Source organism: Corvus moneduloides, chromosome 1 (genome assembly GCF_009650955.1).
Source record: "Corvus moneduloides isolate bCorMon1 chromosome 1, bCorMon1.pri, whole genome shotgun sequence".
Lineage (NCBI taxonomy): Eukaryota > Metazoa > Chordata > Aves > Passeriformes > Corvidae > Corvus > Corvus moneduloides.
Window position 1 is genome coordinate 86,944,082 of NC_045476.1, and position 10,802 is coordinate 86,954,883.

At 59.2% G+C, this 10,802-nt stretch overlaps 1 long non-coding RNA gene across 1 annotated transcript; it reads right to left on the reverse strand.

Annotated features, from left to right (window-relative positions):
- Positions 1 to 382: 382 nt before the first annotated feature.
- LOC116448001 lies at positions 383 to 995 on the reverse strand. The gene is made up of 2 exons (XR_004241781.1): positions 561 to 995; positions 383 to 505 (listed from the first exon to the last, which is right to left on the reverse strand). It is a non-coding gene; the product is annotated as an uncharacterized LOC116448001 (long non-coding RNA).
- Between the last annotated feature and the right edge of the window lie 9,807 nt (positions 996 to 10,802).

Consider the following 10,802-nt stretch of genomic DNA (forward strand, 5'->3'; position numbering starts at 1 on the left):
TACCACTGCCGGGCCGGGGCTGCTGTCTGTCCCCCTCCGACTTGGGGGGCCGATGCGGGCTCCATCCCCCTCCTATTTTGCGGGGCCCGGCACTCTCTCCTTCCCCCTCTGATTAGGGGGTGCGGGGGTGCTCTCCATCCCCCTCCGATTTGGGAGGGGCGGCTCTTCGTTCCCCTTTAATTCGGGGCTGTCGGCGTGGCCTCAGTCCCCCTCCGATTCGGGGCGGCCGGCGCAGGGACCCGGCGGCCAGAAGGGGCTCCCCGGCTGTGAGACAGACGGGGCAGCGGGAAGAGCTGCCCGCAGCCTTTGAGCTGTGAAGAACAGCGGGATAGCCGTGCTTGGTCCGGACCTTCCCTTCTATTTTTTTTTTTTTTTTTTGGGGGGGGGGGCCAGGGGCTCTCTGTCCCTCTCGGCCCTTCTTTTCTTTTACCTTTGGTGGGCTGCGGGTGGTGTCCGAACTCTTCCGATTTTGTCCCTCGTTGCCCCGGCGCTGCTGGGGCCCTACCTTTGCCGAGCCGGGGTTGCTGTCCCTCGTTGCCCCGGCGCTGCTTGAGCCCTACCTTTGCCGAGCCGGGGTTGCTGTCCCTCGTTGCCCCGGCGCTGCTTGAGCCCTACCTTTGCCGAGCCGGGGTTGCTGTCCCTCGTTGCCCCGGCAGTTGCCTGTCCCTACCTTTGCCGAGCCGGGGTTGCTGTCCCTCGTTGCCCCGGCAGTTGCCTGTCCCTACCTTTGCCGGGCCGGGGGTGCTGGCACTCCCCCTCCCATTTGGAGGGGCCGGCGCAACTGCCCGAGAAGGGCGGCGGCGAGAAAAGGCGCAACGGCGGCGAGAAGCGGCGCAGCGGCGCATCCCATCTCCCTCCCGGCCACCCCCCGCACACCCGCCCCGGCCCAGGGCTCCAGGGCCGCGGCGCTGAGGGCCGGGCCGCTCCCGGGGCTCCGGCCCCGGGGCTTCTGCTCCTCTCCGCCCGCTCCGCTCCGCTCCTCTGCTGCCACCTCCGCGCCGGGACCGCAACTGAGGCCCCGCCACCGCCGCCGCCGCCTTATATAGGCAGCCTAAGCCCCGCCCCCTGGGCGGCAGCCAATGGGAATCGAGCGCCAAGGTTCCACCTTGTGAGGAAACAGTGAGGGGCGGGGCCAGAACGTAGCGGAGCGATCTGATTGCTCGAGAGGTGGCAGGTCAATGACATCACACCCCGGGCATTACCAAAGCTCAGCAAAAATGAAACCCTATAAAATATAAAAATTAAATAAAAAACGCCACCGGAGTGTGGCATTCAGCAGTGGCCGCTCTTGACTTGGGCCAGGTGCACCAGGGCATTTCTCCTCCGAAATATCCTGCCTGCCCAGGGCACCAAAGCTCCTGTTCACACGCGGTGGTTTGCATCCTTTTGCATTGATATCATTCGATTCAACGCTGCCCTTAACTCCCTGCTGGACGCTGCAAAGAGCGGTCTCAGAGCCCCGACAGCCCTCGGCTCTCGAGTGGTTATTCGGAAGCGTTGTCACCCAAGGGGAACCTCACGGAACCGAGCGTCCATTGTGACACAGCGGGGCCTCGACAAAGCAAATATCAGCCAAGGCATTTCGTGTGCTGTTAAGCTTGATTTCTGCCACTTTTATTGCGTTCAGGCGCCCGGGGGACGCTCGAGGGGTCTCCGTCCCTCCGTCCCTCTCGCCCCGGCAAATGTGTGTGGGGGCTGGGGGCCAGGGGGGCTCCGTCCCTCTCAGCCCCGCGGGTGACCACCCCCAGCATCCCCTGGCGTGACAGGGACAGAGATCCCCCCACTCCCCATCGTTCCCCAACAGGAGAGGCCTGAAGACCCCCCAGGACTCCCCAGGATGGAGAGGAACGGAGACAGTCCCGGGCCATCCGTGCTCCTCACCCCAGCTGAGGCCGGGGGGGCTCCAGCCTCCTCTCCCATGCGGAGGGTGGGGGCTTTGGGATTCGTTTGCATTGCAAGCGACTCGCTGGGAAAGCAAAGATCAGTCAAGGCATTTGATGCGATTTTTGCCAATTTTATTTTCTTTTACTTTTGGCGGGCTGTGGGTGCTGTCCAAACTCTTCCGATTTGGTCCCTCGTTGCCCCGGCGCTGCTGGGGCCCTACCTTTGCCCCCGGAAAGTGCTGCCACCGAACCAAACGGGGGAGGTGTCCCACCCGGCCACGCTGCGTTAAACAAGTGCCCTCCAGCCCCTCCGTGCCCTGCCTCCCACAGCTGCAGAGCAGCGCTTAGCACTGGCCACCGCAGGACCGTGTCCAGCTGCTGCCAAGTCTCTGGCCGCTGCTGAGCCGCTACTAGCGGGCATTCTGTGACCATGCCGGGCAGTGCTGGCCACGAAGTTTCTGTGGAAACAGAGTGTCCTGCAGCTGTATCGAACGCGCCTGCACAGCCATCACAAAAACGCTCGCCCAAGACAGACACGCTATCAGAGGCGGCCGATCCACGCTTAAGTGTCATGCCTGGAAATAACGGTGGACCAGGAAGTCCTAATGTCGCCGCTGCCGCGGCAGCAGCAGCAGCAGCCACGCCGCTATTACCGGAGCTGGAGCTGTCCCCAGGATGTATAGCAACAAAGGACGCGAGAGAGACCAGAAGAGAGACCCAGGGCCATCGCTCCCCTTCGGAACACCGCAATATCGTCACCGTCGCTACACTGCTGACCGCCCCGCCTGGACAGCACCACAACCAGACGCACTTGCGCGAGCAAAAGCCTCGCATGCCTTCTTCCATCAAGGTGTTCGAGCTCTAAGTTTCCCATGTGTTACAATCCGGTTTAGACCCAGGAAAGCAAAGCAAGCTAAGTCTCTGAGCATAAACCGGAAAGAACTTAGAAGGTTCAAAATGTCCCCAGAAATGAGATTAAAACCAAGCAAGGTTAGGTGTTGTTGCCAAAAAATGGATGTATTTTATTTAATAGTAAAAGAGGCAAAGAGAAGGGAAGAGAAAAGAAAGAGAGAAAGAAAAAGAAGTGTGTGTGGGGGTGGGGGAACAGGGAGAGGTGACAGGGGTTAAGTGGAAGCATATCACCCATCCGAGGGTCCCAACGACGTCTCGTTGCTCCCCTCCATCCGGCCTGCTGGTGGTGAGGGTCCCCCGTCGCCGCTGTGGCCACGCCGCTACATGCTGCCGCACCACACGCCGCCACACGCCAAAGAGTGCAGACTTCCATGGATTAATAGACACTTCGGGCCAGGTGGGAACGTCCACGTGCCCCTCTTGCAGGGGCTAGCTGGACACACTGTCCCTTGCAACACTGAGTGTGTGTTGCATCATCTCTGGTGTTCTGGTGCAGGGTCTGGGGACCCCTTGGCGGGGGGCGCCTGTGATGGGCCATGTCACCCCCTTCTGCTGTGGATAAGCTTCCTCCCCCCTGGTGAGGACCCCTCAGCTGGGCTCCTCTGCACAGTGGAGGATGGGCAGTCACGGCACCTCTGACCACAGGCTTTTCCCAGATACCCAGAGCCTCTCCTCCCTCCACGCCTTGGTGCGAGGGTCTGTGCGAGCCTGGCAGCTGATAGCCCTGGGGCTGTGGTCCTCATCCTGGAGGTGTTAAGCCTGTGCTCAGTGAATGTCCCCAGCCCTGAGTTGTTACTTTATCTTCTCTTCATCAGCGAGCAGTGTCAGGCCTCAGTCAGGGCCCCATCCAGGGTGCGGTAGTCTTCTCTGCAGCTTTTGTAATACAGTTTTAAAAGTCCTTCAAGAACACGTTTAAGTCAGAAAAGAGAGTATTTCAGTCTCTGACACCATGGTTCTAAAGTTTCCTGTTCCTAGCGTTAAGTTGTTAAGTTGTGCCTGCCGCATACCACTTTGAGAGTTTGTATCGCTGGTAATCCCATTTGACAGCGTTTGGAGATGATTGTTACATCGCCAATGATACAATGGGATACATCTCTGGCTGAAAGGGCCTCGGCCTGGTGGGCCGTGTTTGTAACCCTGTCTCCAAGGGCCCTGCAGACAGCATGACAGATGCTGCTTTCATATTTGAAAAAAAAAGGGGGAATTATTGTGGTGGTCAGCAGCTGGCCTGAAGGCCTCACAATAAGAATTAATCCCATTTTATAACTCCCTGCTTTATAACTGAAATAATTAAGACAGAACTGAAATTCTAGGAGTACCCTGACCGGTAGGTTATGCAATCTGACCAGTGCGGACTGTTGGAGAGCAGGCCCGGGCCGCTGGGGACGCAAGCAGCGATGGGCTGGATGGCTGGGTGGCAACTGGTTCAGCCCATAGGGATCGACCGTGCGCACCTTTAGCTAAGGAAAGGACGACTCCATAAAAGTTGGCTGCTGTGCATGAAGCCAGCGTGTCTTGTCGCTTGTCTGTCTCCGAAAGTGCGACACTTAGCCACTGCAATATTTCTTTCTTTCTTTCTTTTTCTTGCAAGTTGTGCTGATTGTCTCTTGCCCATCACTGGACAGCCCTGAGAAGAGCCTGGTTCTCAGCTCCCTCGCCCTGCCGGCCACATTCCTCCTAAGGCAGCCCAGGCAATCTTTGCCCTGCGTCGCTGCAAGCGCACCTTGCTGTCTCACGTCCGTCTTGTCAAGCGTGACCCCCCAACGGTTTTCCGCGAAGCTGCTGTTCCTTTGAGCAGCGCACAGCCTGAATTGGTGCATGGGGGAAGGGAAGGGGGAGGAAGCACGGCAGGTTCTCTGTCCGCCTCTCCCCTTTAGGGCGGCTGGGCGGTTACCGTGCTCCTCCATTACGGGGGCACTTGGGGGGGAGGGGGGAGGGTCACCATCCTCCTCCCCCCTATGGGGAAGGCCTGGGTGTCTCCGTTCTCCTCTCCCCTATGGGGGACCAGGGAACCTTCATCCGCTCTCCCCTTTCGCATGGCTTGGGGGTCTCCGTCCTCCTCCCATTTTGGATGGGGAGTGGGGAGGGAGGACTATGGGGGTCCCTAACTTTGGCCGAGGGGTGGGAGATTCTCCGTCCTCCTCTCTTTTGCGGGGGCCGGAGGCTTCGCCATCCTCATCTCGCCTTTGCGGTTGCAAGGAGGTCTCATCCTCCTCTCGCCTAGGGAGAGGGCTCAGGGCTCTCCATGCTCCTTTCCCCTGTCGGGGACCAGGGGACCAGGGGACCTCTGTCTTCGTCTCCCCTGTGGCAAGGCCAACCTTGTCTCTGTCCTCCTGTCTCGTGGGGAGGGCCGGGGGCTTTGTGATTTGGTTTCATTTTCAGCACTTTCATCATTTTCATCAAGTGACTCATTGAGATAGCAAATACCAGTCAAAGCACTTCATGCATTGTTAAGTTTGAGATATGCCAATTTTTTAATGTATTTATTTATTTTTAGGGGGGGTGCTCGAGGGGTGGAGCGCAAGGCGGGCGGCACAGGCTCTCCGACCCCCCTCCGATTTTGGGGTGCCGGCACGGCCTCCATCCTCCTCTGATTGGGGCGGGTGGGGGTAGTCTCTGCCCCCCTCCGATTTTGTGGGCGCGGCACTGCGACCATCCTCGCAGCTCCCGGCCCTTCTCTGTCCTACTTACCACTGCCGGGCCGGGGCTGCTGTCTGTCCCCCTCCGACTTGGGGGGCCGATGCGGGCTCCATCCCCCTCCTATTTTGCGGGGCCCGGCACTCTCTCCTTCCCCCTCTGATTAGGGGGTGCGGGGGTGCTCTCCATCCCCCTCCGATTTGGGAGGGGCGGCTCTTCGTTCCCCTTTAATTCGGGGCTGTCGGCGTGGCCTCAGTCCCCCTCCGATTCGGGGCGGCCGGCGCAGGGGCCCGGCGGCCAGAAGGGGCTCCCCGGCTGTGAGACAGACGGGGCAGCGGGAAGAGCTGCCCGCAGCCTTTGAGCTGTGAAGAACAGCGGGATAGCCGTGCTTGGTCCGGACCTTCCCTTCTATTTTTTTTTTTTTTTTTGGGGGGGGGGGGCCAGGGGCTCTCTGTCCCTCTCGGCCCTTCTTTTCTTTTACCTTTGGTGGGCTGCGGGTGGTGTCCGAACTCTTCCGATTTTGTCCCTCGTTGCCCCGGCGCTGCTTGAGCCCTACCTTTGCCGAGCCGGGGTTGCTGTCCCTCGTTGCCCCGGCGCTGCTTGAGCCCTACCTTTGCCGAGCCGGGGTTGCTGTCCCTCGTTGCCCCGGCGCTGCTTGAGCCCTACCTTTGCCGAGCCGGGGTTGCTGTCCCTCGTTGCCCCGGCAGTTGCCTGTCCCTACCTTTGCCGGGCCGGGGGTGCTGGCGCTCCCCCTCCCATTTGGAGGGGCCGGCGCAACTGCCCGAGAAGGGCGGCGGCGAGAAAAGGCGCAACGGCGGCGAGAAGCGGCGCAGCGGCGCATCCCATCTCCCTCCCGGCCACCCCCCGCACACCCGCCCCGGCCCAGGGCTCCAGGGCCGCGGCGCTGAGGGCCGGGCCGCTCCCGGGGCTCCGGCCCCGGGGCTTCTGCTCCTCTCCGCCCGCTCCGCTCCGCTCCTCTGCTGCCACCTCCGCGCCGGGACCGCAACTGAGGCCCCGCCACCGCCGCCGCCGCCTTATATAGGCAGCCTAAGCCCCGCCCCCCTGGGCGGCAGCCAATGGGAATCGAGCGCCAAGGTTCCACCTTGTGAGGAAACAGTGAGGGGCGGGGCCAGAACGTAGCGGAGCGATCTGATTGCTCGAGAGGTGGCAGGTCAATGACATCACACCCCGGGCATTACCAAAGCTCAGCAAAAATGAAACCCTATAAAATATAAAAATTAAATAAAAAACGCCACCGGAGTGTGGCATTCAGCAGTGGCCGCTCTTGACTTGGGCCAGGTGCACCAGGGCATTTCTCCTCCGAAATATCCTGCCTGCCCAGGGCACCAAAGCTCCTGTTCACACGCGGTGGTTTGCATCCTTTTGCATTGATATCATTCGATTCAACGCTGCCCTTAACTCCCTGCTGGACGCTGCAAAGAGCGGTCTCAGAGCCCCGACAGCCCTCGGCTCTCGAGTGGTTATTCGGAAGCGTTGTCACCCAAGGGGAACCTCACGGAACCGAGCGTCCATTGTGACACAGCGGGGCCTCGACAAAGCAAATATCAGCCAAGGCATTTCGTGTGCTGTTAAGCTTGATTTCTGCCACTTTTATTGCGTTCAGGCGCCCGGGGGACGCTCGAGGGGTCTCCGTCCCTCCGTCCCTCTCGCCCCGGCAAATGTGTGTGGGGGCTGGGGGCCAGGGGGGCTCCGTCCCTCTCAGCCCCGCGGGTGACCACCCCCAGCATCCCCTGGCGTGACAGGGACAGAGATCCCCCCACTCCCCATCGTTCCCCAACAGGAGAGGCCTGAAGACCCCCCAGGACTCCCCAGGATGGAGAGGAACGGAGACAGTCCCGGGCCATCCGTGCTCCTCACCCCAGCTGAGGCCGGGGGGGCTCCAGCCTCCTCTCCCATGCGGAGGGTGGGGGCTTTGGGATTCGTTTGCATTGCAAGCGACTCGCTGGGAAAGCAAAGATCAGTCAAGGCATTTGATGCGATTTTTGCCAATTTTATTTTCTTTTACTTTTGGCGGGCTGTGGGTGCTGTCCAAACTCTTCCGATTTGGTCCCTCGTTGCCCCGGCGCTGCTGGGGCCCTACCTTTGCCCCCGGAAAGTGCTGCCACCGAACCAAACGGGGAAGGTGTCCCACCCGGCCGCGCTGCGTTAAACAAGTGCCCTCCAGCCCCTCCGTGCCCTGCCTCCCACAGCTGCAGAGCAGCGCTTAGCACTGGCCACCGCAGGACCGTGTCCAGCTGCTGCCAAGTCTCTGGCCGCTGCTGAGCCGCTACTAGCGGGCATTCTGTGACCATGCCGGGCAGTGCTGGCCACGAAGTTTCTGTGGAAACAGAGTGTCCTGCAGCTGTATCGAACGCGCCTGCACAGCCATCACAAAAACGCTCGCCCAAGACAGACACGCTATCAGAGGCGGCCGATCCACGCTTAAGTGTCATGCCTGGAAATAACGGTGGACCAGGAAGTCCTAATGTCGCCGCTGCTGCGGCAGCAGCAGCAGCAGCCACGCCGCTATTACCGGAGCTGGAGCTGTCCCCAGGATGTATAGCAACAAAGGACGCGAGAGAGACCAGAAGAGAGACCCAGGGCCATCGCTCCCCTTCGGAACACCGCAATATCGTCACCGTCGCTACACTGCTGACCGCCCCGCCTGGACAGCACCACAACCAGACGCACTTGCGCGAGCAAAAGCCTCGCATGCCTTCTTCCATCAAGGTGTTCGAGCTAAAAGTTTCCCATGTGTTACAATCCGGTTTAGACCCAGGAAAGCAAAGCAAGCTAAGTCTCTGAGCATAAACCGGAAAGAACTTAGAAGGTTCAAAATGTCCCCAGAAATGAGACTAAAACCAAGCAAGGTTAGGTGTTGTTGCCAAAAAATGGATGTATTTTATTTAATAGTAAAAGAGGCAAAGAGAAGGGAAGAGAAAAGAAAGAGAGAAAGAAAAAGAAGTGTGTGTGGGGGTGGGGGAACAGGGAGAGGTGACAGGGGTTAAGTGGAAGCATATCACCCATCCGAGGGTCCCAACGACGTCTCGTTGCTCCCCTCCATCCGGCCTGCTGGTGGTGAGGGTCCCCCGTCGCCGCTGTGGCCACGCCGCTACATGCTGCCACACCACACGCCGCCACACGCCAAAGAGTGCAGACTTCCATGGATTAATAGACACTTCGGGCCAGGTGGGAACGTCCACGTGCCCCTCTTGCAGGGGCTAGCTGGACACACTGTCCCTTGCAACACTGAGTGTGTGTTGCATCATCTCTGGTGTTCTGGTGCAGGGTCTGGGGACCCCTTGGCGGGGGGCGCCTGTGATGGGCCATGTCACCCCCTTCTGCTGTGGATAAGCTTCCTCCCCCCTGGTGAGGACCCCTCAGCTGGGCTCCTCTGCACAGTGGAGGATGGGCAGTCACGGCACCTCTGACCACAGGCTTTTCCCAGATACCCAGAGCCTCTCCTCCCTCCACGCCTTGGTGCGAGGGTCTGTGCGAGCCTGGCAGCTGATAGCCCTGGGGCTGTGGTCCTCATCCTGGAGGTGTTAAGCCTGTGCTCAGTGAATGTCCCCAGCCCTGAGTTGTTACTTTATCTTCTCTTCATCAGCGAGCAGTGTCAGGCCTCAGTCAGGGCCCCATCCAGGGTGCGGTAGTCTTCTCTGCAGCTTTTGTAATACAGTTTTAAAAGTCCTTCAAGAACACGTTTAAGTCAGAAAAGAGAGTATTTCAGTCTCTGACGCCATGGTTCTAAAGTTTCCTGTTCCTAGCGTTAAGTTGTTAAGTTGTGCCTGCCGCATACCACTTTGAGAGTTTGTATCGCTGGTAATCCCATTTGACAGCGTTTGGAGATGATTGTTACATCGCCAATGATACAATGGGATACATCTCTGGCTGAAAGGGCCTCGGCCTGGTGGGCCGTGTTTGTAACCCTGTCTCCAAGGGCCCTGCAGACAGCATGACAGATGCTGCTTTCATATTTGAAAAAAAAAGGGGGAATTATTGTGGTGGTCAGCAGCTGGCCTGAAGGCCTCACAATAAGAATTAATCCCATTTTATAACTCCCTGCTTTATAACTGAAATAATTAAGACAGAACTGAAATTCTAGGAGTACCCTGACCGGTAGGTTATGCAATCTGACCAGTGCGGACTGTTGGAGAGCAGGCCCGGGCCGCTGGGGACGCAAGCAGCGATGGGCTGGATGGCTGGGTGGCAACTGGTTCAGCCCATAGGGATCGACCGCGCGCACCTTTAGCTAAGGAAAGGACGACTCCATAAAAGTTGGCTGCTGTGCATGAAGCCAGCGTGTCTTGTCGCTTGTCTGTCTCCGAAAGTGCGACACTTAGCCACTGCAATATTTCTTTCTTTCTTTCTTTTTCTTGCAAGTTGTGCTGATTGTCTCTTGCCCATCACTGGACAGCCCTGAGAAGAGCCTGGTTCTCAGCTCCCTCGCCCTGCCGGCCACATTCCTCCTAAGGCAGCCCAGGCAATCTTTGCCCTGCGTCGCTGCAAGCGCACCTTGCTGTCTCACGTCCGTCTTGTCAAGCGTGACCCCCCAACGGTTTTCCGCGAAGCTGCTGTTCCTTTGAGCAGCGCACAGCCTGAATTGGTGCATGGGGGAAGGGAAGGGGGAGGAAGCACGGCAGGTTCTCTGTCCGCCTCTCCCCTTTAGGGCGGCTGGGCGGTTACCGTGCTCCTCCATTACGGGGGCACTTGGGGGGGAGGGGGGAGGGTCACCATCCTCCTCCCCCCTATGGGGAAGGCCTGGGTGTCTCCGTTCTCCTCTCCCCTATGGGGGACCAGGGAACCTTCATCCGCTCTCCCCTTTCGCATGGCTTGGGGGTCTCCGTCCTCCTCCCATTTTGGATGGGGAGTGGGGAGGGAGGACTATGGGGGTCCCTAACTTTGGCCGAGGGGTGGGAGATTCTCCGTCCTCCTCTCTTTTGCGGGGGCCGGAGGCTTCGCCATCCTCATCTCGCCTTTGCGGTTGCAAGGAGGTCTCATCCTCCTCTCGCCTAGGGAGAGGGCTCAGGGCTCTCCATGCTCCTTTCCCCTGTCGGGGACCAGGGGACCAGGGGACCTCTGTCTTCGTCTCCCCTGTGGCAAGGCCAACCTTGTCTCTGTCCTCCTGTCTCGTGGGGAGGGCCGGGGGCTTTGTGATTTGGTTTCATTTTCAGCACTTTCATCATTTTCATCAAGTGACTCATTGAGATAGCAAATACCAGTCAAAGCACTTCATGCATTGTTAAGTTTGAGATATGCCAATTTTTTAATGTATTTATTTATTTTTAGGGGGGGTGCTCGAGGGGCGGAGCGCAAGGCGGGCGGCACAGGCTCTCCGACCCCCTCCGATTTTGGGGTGCCGGCACGGCC